Source organism: Lycium barbarum, chromosome 3 (assembly GCF_019175385.1).
Source record: "Lycium barbarum isolate Lr01 chromosome 3, ASM1917538v2, whole genome shotgun sequence".
NCBI classification, from domain to species: Eukaryota; Viridiplantae; Streptophyta; class Magnoliopsida; order Solanales; family Solanaceae; genus Lycium; species Lycium barbarum.
In genome coordinates, this window is record NC_083339.1 from 76,874,794 (window position 1) to 76,885,842 (window position 11,049).

Consider the following 11,049-nt stretch of genomic DNA (forward strand, 5'->3'; position numbering starts at 1 on the left):
TATGTACTGAGTATATAAAGCATGAATTACATTAACGAAGATCATAACTGAAGTAGAGATTCCAGGAGAGACAAGTATGATAATCAAGAAATCACTGTACCTGTGCCTTATGAAACAAAATCATACATATCATTATCATATACCATACCCGGCCCATTATGGGACTCAGTGAATAAAGTCGTGTACACGTATACCATACCCGGCCCATCATGGGACTCGGTACCATAATCATATCATCATATCGTCATATAATCATATCATCATATAAATATACCGTACTCGGCCCTCTAGTAAGGGACTCGGTGAATAATGTAGTGACACTGTGCATGATAACATTCCCGGCCCGGGACTCGGTGAATGATACAATAAAAGTATGCACGAGTAGAATATCATGAGCAACCATATACAACTAAATCATCATCTGAGACTCAATGGAATAAAAAGAGTAATTAACACTCGAGTATCAAAGGCGATAGCCATATTGAGTACCCTTTAAATGTCACTATGGGATATATCAAATAGAGCATGAGGAATCATAGACGTATATCAAGATAATATGAAATAGCTTATGGAAGTCAAGGACATTAGTCATCGTAGAGTTTCTGAGGATAGGAGCTTAAATATACCGACTATTATCCAACGTATGGAAAACTTGAGAGGCAAGATCAGTTATTTTAAGAGTTCTAACATCAAGAAGTGAATAAGAATCATGGACCACACTCGAACTTATGAATAGAGTTACCCCAAAGCTCATATCATACGTCACTTATATCTAAGACATGCCAAAAGAAAGAAGGGACAACTTTACATACCTGTTAGAAGTTATTCGTAATCACATTCGCTTCGCCGCCCCTTAGCCTATTTAATATAAAAGTAACGCTATCACTAGTAAACTATACTTTCTAGTTCGTAAATCTGTAGCACATCGCTTTTAGAACTCATTCTTTAACTTATACTCTCTTGATTAGGGTTTTTCATTAGTTAAGGACCTAACGGAAATCCGGCAGCATTTCCCCTATATATTCGCCTAACCCGAATTTCCTATTATCCTCCTGTTATCACAGAATTACCAACAACAACATATGGACATAATAATACCTTCAATCCTTTCAATTCAACAAGGATAACAACATGTCCACAAACAACACAACTTTAACTTTAACCATTTAATTCCTTCATTTTTACCATATAATCCATGATAACAACAATCATAATGCTACTTAAAATCAATTCACCATTCTTAATCAAAACAGCCCCCTACTCTGCTCAATCTACACTTCAATATCAACATACATAACCCTTTATATTCAACACACATCTACCAATTATACAAGTTTAAACTACCTCCAAAACATGTAAAAAAAAGATTGAATCTTACCTTAACGATCTTGGTTCCTTAACGTTGCCGCCTTCAACGATTCAATTCACGTTGCAATTCCTTTGAACGGCTATAACTCCTTAGAATTCAAGCTTCCCAAACCCTCTTTCACTTTGAGCTTCCCTTGAGCTCATTCTCGGCCAAAAATGGCCATGGCCGAGAGCTCCATTTTCTCCTCCATCTCCTTTTTTTTTTTGTTCAACTAAAATGTGAAAGATGATTCAATGAGTCATTTTTTGACTCATATATATGGATCCCCTAAGGCCTACACGTGTCCAACCTAATGAGTCATCCATTTAATTTGATTTTTTTTTATTTCGGGTGGGGCCCACTATTAGTAATTAAGTTAATTAATTTTAATTACTCACTAATTCTTACTTAATAATCCAATCACAATTAATTAGTCCCTAATCTCTAATAATATTTCTACACTAAATAAAATTTATAAACAATTTGTGTTCTAATAAAAATTGAAAATTAAAAGTTCTTAGTTTTTATTCGAAAATGATCCCGTCCTTAACTTAAGTCAGTTAGCTTGCGAATAATCTCGACGTATAAGAATACGAGATATAACATCCTTCCCCCCTTTAGAACATTCGTCCTCGAATGTTGAATTGGTCCTGTAAATCTTATAAAAATTTCGGGGAAGTCTTCCTTATCAGTAATACATATAGTTTCATCGATTAATCAATATAATCAAGTGAGGAGTTTAAGTTACCTGTAGGCGAAGGGAACAAGTAAGGGTACTTATTCTTCGTCTTCTCCTCGGCTTCCCACGTCATCTCTTCTCTATTGTTGTTTCGCCATAATACTTTGATGGAAGCCACGTGCTTGGTTCGCAATCTCCTAACCTGCCGATCAAGTATGGCTATAGGTTGCTCCTCGTAGGTCAATTCCTCTGTCACCTGGACATTATTCATGGGAAATACTCTGGAAGGATCGCCTATACATTTGCGAAGCATTGACACGTGAAAGACTGGGTGTACAGCTCCCAAATTAGACGGTAGGTCCAACTCGTAGGCAACCCGGCCTACCCTACGGATAATCTGATAAGGCCCAATGTACATCGGGCTTAGCTTCCCTTTCTTACCAAATCTCATGACACCCTTCATGGGTGACACCTTTAAGAACACCCAATCACCAACCTGAAATTCTAAGTGTCGACGTCGATTATCTGCATATGATTTTTGTTGACTCTGGGCTGCCAGTAACCTCTCCTGGATAAGTTTCACGTTATCAACAACCTGCTGAACCACGTCTGGGCCTCTTAATTTAGTCTCACCAACATCAAACCAGCCAATAGGTGACCTGCACTTCCTCCCATATATGGCCTCATATGGTGCCATCTGAATACTCGAATGGTAGCTATTATTATAGGCAAACTCGATAAGTGGCAAATGATCATCCCAGCTACCCCTGAAATCAATAATACAGGCCCGCAAGATATCTTTTAGTGTCTGAATAGTACGTTCGGCCTGTCTGTCAATCTGAGGGTGGAATGTTGTACTAAGACTCACTTGTGTCCCCAATCCCTCCTGGAAAGATCTCCAGAAGTTAGCTGTAAACTGGGCTCCTCTATCGGAGATAATAGCTGTGGGAACCCCGTGAAGTCTCACTATCTCCTTGAGGTAAAACCAGCATAGTCCTCAGCTGAATAAGTAGTCCTGACTGGAAGAGAGTGGGCTGATTTTGTTAGCCTATCAATGATAACCCAAATAGAGTCATATCTTCGCGGAGTGCGAGGTAAACCTGTGACGAAGTCCATATTAATTACCTCCCATTTCCACGTCGGAATCTCTATCTCCTGTAATAATCCACCAGGCTTCTGATGCTTAACCTTAACCTGTTGACAATTCGGGCACTGAGCAACAAACTCCGCTATATCTTTCTTCATGCCATCCCACCAATACAAGCATCTGAGGTCATGATACATCTTCATTGACCCTGGATGAACAGAATAACGGGCATAGTGTGCCTCTCCCATAACCTGTTGCCGTAACCCTGCAACCTCCGGTACACATAATCTGCCTCTGTATCGTAGCACTCCGTCAGGTGCCACTTCGAATGGGGTCTCCTCCTTCTGAAGAGATGCATCTCTATAATGTACAAGAACAGGGTCTTCGTACTGGTGTCTCTTTACCTCTTCTATGATAGAGGATCCAGCAACTCCTCGAACAGAAACTCCGCCATCATTAGAATCAGCGAAACGGACTCCAAGGTTAGCTAACTAGTGAATCTCACGGACTATATCCTTCCGTTCTGGTTGTACATCTGTCAAGATACCCATATATTTACGGCTAAGTGCATCTGCTACAATGTTTGCCATCCCTGGATTGTATAGAATATCAACATCATAATCTTTCAGCAACTCTAGCCACCTTCTCTGTCGCAAATTCAGTTCCTTCTGCTTAAAGATATATTGGAGACTTTTGTGATCCGTGTAAATATCACCATGCACACCATATAAATAATGCCTCCATATTTTCAAAGCATGAATTACAACTGCTAACTCCAGATCATGAGTAGGATAATTCCTTTCGTGCCTTTTGAGTTGCCGGGAGGCATAAGCTATAACCTTGCCATGCTGCATCAATACGCAACCTAGCCCAATGCCTGAGGCATCACAATAAATAACATAGCCATCTGGTCCCTCAGGAAGTGTTAGGACTGGAGCCGTGGTTAACTTATCTTTCAGCAACTGGAAACTTTGGTCACAAGCGTCGGTCCACTAGAACTTAGCTACTTTCTGAGTTAGCCTGGTTAAAGGCGCTGAAACCGAAGCAAACTTCTCTACGAATCTCCGGTAATATCCTGCTAGCCCCAGAAAGCTACGTACCTCAGTAGGTGTCGTAGGTCTAGGCCAAGCCTTGATAGCCTCAATCTTCTGTGTGTCTACCCGAATACCATCAGCTCCAATAATATGCCCCAAGAATGCTACTGAAGTCAACCAGAATTTACATTTAGGGAACTTAGCATACAACTTCTGGTGATGGAGCACCCTAAGTACCGTCCTCAAATGATCTGGATGCTCCTCTTTTGATCATGAATTGACCAGAATATCATCAATAAATACAATCATGAACAGGTCGAGGAATGGCTTGAACACTCGGTTCATCAAATCCATAAATACTGCTGGAGCATTGGCCAGCCCAAAAGACATTACTCTAAACTCATAATGCCCGTATCGAGTCCTGAACGCAGTCTTGGGAATATCTGCCTCCTTCACCCGCACCTGATGATAGCCTGACCGCAAGTCTATCTTCGAAAAACATTTAGCACCCTGCATCTGGTCAAATACATCATCAATCCTGGGGAGGGGATATCTGTTCTTTATTGTTACTTTATTCAGCTGCCTATAATCAATACACATCCACAGCGATCCATCTTTCTTTCTCACAAATAATACCGGTGCTCCCCAAGGTGATGTGCTAGGCCTGATGAAGCCCTTTTCTAATAAGTCTCTCAATTTCTCTTTTAACTCCTTCAGCTCCGCAGGTGCCATTCTATAAGGGGGAATAGATATAAGCTGAGTATCTGGCAATACATCTATGGTAAAATCTATCTCCCGCTCAGGAGGAAGGCCTGGAAGCTCGTCTGGGAATACATCTGGGAATTCATTAACTACCGAAACTGACTGAAGAGTCGGTACATCTGCTTTCAAGTCATGCACATGAACCAGATGATAAATATAACCCTTTCTAACCATCTTCCTTGCCTTGAGGTAGGAAATAAACATACCCCTCGGCAATGCCGTATTCCCTAACCACTCTATAGTTGGCTCTCTTGGGAACTGAAACTGAACTATCTTTTCTCTACAATCAACGTTAGCATAACAAGAAGCTAACCAGTCCATACCCATAATAACATCAAACTCAGTCATATCTAACTCTATCAAATCTGCCAAGGTATGACGACTATATATAATCACCGAACAATTTCGATATACTTGCTGTGCTATAACAGAATCTCCTACCGGTGTATCCACCTCAAATGGTTCTATCGATTCAGGTTCTATCTCGATTCTACTACCAACAAAGGGAGATATATATGATAAGGTGGAGCCTAGATCTATCAATGCATATACGTCCCGAGAGAAAATCAATAATATACTTGTAACCACATTTGGTGACGCCTCCTGGTCCTGTCTACTAGACAAAGCATATATATTGTTCGAAGGACCGCTGGAACTAGAAGTTCCACCACGACCTCAACCATGGCCTGCTGGTGTATGAATACCCTGCCCCATAGGGTGCATAGCCATAGAAGAAGATGAACCAGCAACTGACCCAGTAGGCTGAGCCGCACCACCTGGGTTACCCCCATACGGACACTCTCTCATGACACGGCCTTGACGGCCGCAAGTAAAGCAAGCACCTGTAGCGAGACGGAATTCCCCAAAATGGGGCCTACCACAACGAGAACACCGAGGCAAGGGTGGCCTCGACTGACTCAAACTCCTGTTCATCTGTGAACCTGAAGCCCTGGAGCTCTGACCGGCCCCTGAATACCCTGTACTATCAAATCTTCTGCCTGTAACCTGTGGGGGTGCACTCCCTGCTGGCTGGGAAGAATATCTACTATACTGCTGAGGCTGCCTGTCTCGGAACTCACCAGAATAACTAGCCGATCTAGCTCTCTTATGCTGGCCTCTATCATAATCTCTATCTGGCTGACGTCCTCTGTGTCGATCCTCTACCCCCTGTGCATATGCATGTACCCGACCAATATCCATACCTGGCTGAGAAGCCATTACCATACAGCTATTAATCAAGTAACGATCCAGTCCCATCACATAACGATGCACCCTATCAGCCATATCAGCTACAACAGTAGGCGCATATCTGGCCAACGAATCAAACTCAAGACTAATCCCGAACGCTCCTGCCATTCTGCCTCAGATGTAAGAATCTATCAACTCTAGCTTGTCTCATCTCTGGGGGCAGAAAGTGGCCAAGGAAGGCCTCCACGAACTCATCCCACACCGTTGGAGGAGCTCCCTCTCCCCTAGATAACTCCCAGGACTCATACCAATTAACAGCTACATCCCGCAACCGATACGAAGCCAACTCAACAGACTCAGTCTCAAAAGCCCTAATTATCCTCAACGTACACTGCATCTGCCGAATAAACTCCTGCGGTGCATCCTCAGGCTTTGACCCGAAAAACTCTAGAGGCTTACAACTTAAGAACTCATGAGCCCTCAAACTATCATGTCTATCCGCACGGTCAACCCTTAGCCCATGCCTGCGAGCCTGCTCTGCCACTAATCGGGTCAACAACTGGACTGCATCCCTCATGGCTCTATCCTCTGCCCCTGGCTGAGGAGCTGGAACCTCGGGAGCTGGCGGTGGAGCTGCCCCCTGACCTGGATCTGTCGCTACCCTAGGTTTCTCTGGAAGTGGCGGTGTAGCAAAACTCGCGGACTGGAACACAATCTCAGGCATAATCTGGGCACGGGCCCTAGTAAATCTCCGTGTCTTGCTAGTATCCCCTGCTACCGATTTACCCTTCTGGGCAGCTGTCACTTTTTTTGGAGGCATAGCTGTAAACATAATAGTCTGTTAGAAAGGAATTATCCTAGTAATATAGCTCTATCGCACGATCTAGGATAAGAAGGAAAGATAACATCCTAAATGCCCTGTAGCTTCCTGTTTATAGATGTGGTGCACAACACACCAATAAACAAGACTCTACTAGACATGGTCTGTAGACACTCCGAGGATGAACTGCTCTGATACCACTTTTGTCACGACCCAACCCCGTAGGCCGTGAGTAGTGCCCGAGCTGGACACTCGTATACGTACCTGTTAGCAATAATCAACCCAAAGCTAACATAATATAGAAACTTGTAAAGCAAAAGGTCGTCTCAGAACTGTCACATATATATATATATATATATAAATATATCATGGTAACCTGTCTCCTGAGGAGTCACAGTCAATCAAGCATGACATAATACGCAAGCCGACAAGGCTGCCACTACATACGGGAACATCCCAAAACACATATGCACGCCGACAAGGCTGCTACTACATTCAACATCCCAATATATATATATATATATATATGCAAGCCGACAAGGCTGCCACTATGTATGGGAACATCCCAAGTATAAGTCATGCTAACACAGCTAAACAACATCTGTACACAACCCACACATATGTCTACAGACCTCTAAGAGTATCAACAGTGACATATGACGGGACAGGGCCCCGCCGTACCCCTGGTTAAACATATATATATATACATCAAAAGGATATGTACCAAAAGTGTAGGCTCCGAAACAACGGAGCACTCTAGGACAGCTGAGTAAAAGTCCTAAGCTGGAGGATCACCAAAGCGAGTATCTGTACCTGCGGGCATGAAACGCAGCCCCTCCCCCCCCCCCCCCCCCCCGGATGAAAAGAGGGTCAGTACGAGATACTGAGTATATAAAGCATGAATTACATTAAGGAAGATCATAACTGAAGTAGAGATTCCAGGAGACAAGTATGATAATCAAGAAATCACTGTACTTGTGCCTTATGAAACAAAATCATACATATCATTATCATATACCATACCCGGCCCATTATAGGAATCGGTGAATAAAGTCGTGTACACATATACTATACTCGGCCCATCATGGGAGTCAGTACCATAATCATATCATCATATACATATACCGTACCCGGCCCTCTAGTAAGGGACTCGGTGAATAATGCAGTGACACTGTGCACGGTAACATACCCGGCCCGGGACTCGGTGAATGATACAAAAATAGTATGCACGAGTAGAATATCATGAGCAACCATATGCAACTAAATCATCATCTGAGACTCAATGGAATAAAAAGAGTAATTAACACTCGAGTATCAAAGGCGATAGTCATATTGAGTACCCTTTAAATGTCACTATGGGCTATATCAAATAGAGCCTCAGGAATCATAGACATATATCAAGATAATATGAAATAGCTTTTGGAAGTCAAGGACATTAGTCATCGTAGAGTTTCTGAGGATAGGAGCTTAAATATACCGAGTATTATCTAACGTATGGAAAACTTGAGAGGCAAGCTCTGTTATTTTAAGAGTTCTAACATCAAGAAGTGAATAAGAATCATGGATCACACTCGAACTTATGAATAGAGTTACCCCAAAGCTCATATCATACGTCACTTATATCTAAGAAATGCCAAAAGAAAGAAGGGACAGCTTTACATACCTGTTAGAAGTTATTCATAATCACATTCGCTTTGCCGCCCCTTAGCCTATTTAATATAAAAGTAACGCTATCGTTAGTAAACTATACTTTTAGTTCGTAAATCTGTAGCCCATCGCTTTTAGAACCCATTCTTTAACTTATACTCTCTTGATTAGGGTTTTTCATTAGTTTACAACCTAACGGAAATCGGGCAGCATTTCTCCTATATATTCGCCTAACCCGAATTTCCTATTATCCTCCTGTTATCACAGAATTACCAACAGTAACATATGGACATAATCATACCTTCAATCCTTTCAATTCAACAAGGATAACAACATGTCCACAAACAACACAACTTTAACTTTAACCATTGAATTCCTTCATTTTTACCATATAATCCATGATAACAACAATCATAATGCTACTTAAAATCAATTCACCATTCTTAATCAAAACAGCCCCTTACTCGGCTCAATCTACACTTCTATATCAACATACATAACCCTTTATATTCAACACACATCTACCAATTATACAAGTTTAAACTACCTCCAAAACATGTAAAAAAATATTGAATCTTACCTTAACGATCTTGGTTCCTTAACGTTGCCGCCTTCAACGATTCAATTCACATTGCAATTCCTTTGAACACCTATAACTCCTTAGAATTCAAGCTTCCCAAACCCTCTTTCACTTTGAGCTTCACTTGAGCTCTTTCTGGCCAAAAATGGCCATGGCCGAGAGCTCCATTTTCTCCTCCATCTCCTTTCTTTTTTTTTTGTTCAACTAAAATGTGAAAGATGATTCAATGAATCATTTTTTGACTCATATATATGGATCCCCTAAGCCCTACACGTGTCCAACGTAATGAGTCATCCATTTAATTTAATTTTTATTTTATTTCGGGTGGGGCCCACTATTAGTAATTAAGTTAATTAATTTTAATTACTCACTAATTCTTACTTAATAATCCAATCACAATTAATTAGTCCATAATCTCTAATAATATTTCTACACTAAATAAAATTTATAAACAATTTGTGATCTAATTAAAATTGAAAATTAAAAGTTCCTATTTCGTATCCGAAAATGATCCCGTCCTTAACTTAAGTCGGTTAGCTTGCGAATAATCTCGACGTATAAGAATACGGGATATAACACCATCCTTGGCGCCATAATCACATCATCATATCATCACATCATCACATCATCACACCATCACATCATATATATATACCTTATCCCGGCCGTCTAGTGAGGGACTCGGTGAACAATGCAATGAAACTGTGCACGAGAACGTATCCTGGCCCGGGACTCAGTGAAAGATGTATTGAGGCATGCACGAGTAGAGTAGTGAGCAACCATATGCAAATTAAATCATATCTGAGACTTAATAAGATAATCAAAATGAACCATCATTTGAAAATTTAGACGATAGTCATATCAAGTACCTTTCGAATGTCACTACAGATTATATTAAAATAGAATCATATACACGTATCAAGACATAATGAAATAGCTTCTGGAAGTCAAGAACATTAGCCATCCTAGTGGCTCTAAGGATAGGAGCTTCTTTGGAGTCATATATATACGTCGTCTATTTGTTTCATAAAGATCGTGACAAAAAGAAAGAAGGGTTAGCCTTACATACCTTTAACGCTTATTTAAATGTCCAACGTCTACTTCTCGAGCTCGTAGGTCTAAAATTAAGATAACATAAGCCACAGTTAGATCATCCACATCACTTACTAACCAATCCAAGTACGAATGAAACTTAACGAAATTCGGGCAGCATTTCCCCTGAAAACTTAACAATCCTCGAGATTCCAATATAGCCAAACATCAATCAAAATACCAACAACAACAACACCAACAATTGCATATCCAACTAGAATTAAATCCATTCTTAAATCACTTCCAAAACAGCCCAGTATACATTCATATACCAATGCTTGTATACACTTCTTTATTTTCATATATCTATAGTATAACAACAAACACAACAACTGCAGCCAATCCCACGATATTCCAGCGCACAAAATCATTCATAACAACCACCAAACAGCCCCAAAATATTGTCACAAAACAGCCACCGATCCATAAATCTCAATAAAACAACAAACGAATTTATAACGCTATTTTCTCCGTTCTAATCCGTTAAAACTCTAAATGAACTTATTAACAATGAAAAAGGGACCTTAATCTTACCTTAAGTATACAGCAACCACGTCAACACTCTTCTTCTTGGCAGATTTTTAGCTCAAATTGAAGGCAACGCAACGTACAACACTATTCTCTTCATGAGCTTCGGGATTCGGGTCTCGCATTTTGATCAACACTTGGTTTTTCTCTCTAAGGCTTTCCTCCCTCTCTCTCTCTAGAATTTTCTGGGTCTTTTTGGTCTGAAAATGAGGAGGAGAAGGCTGAAACGTCCCTTAAATAACAAGGGAAATGGGCCTGACCCGGATTGGAATCGGGTTGGGCCT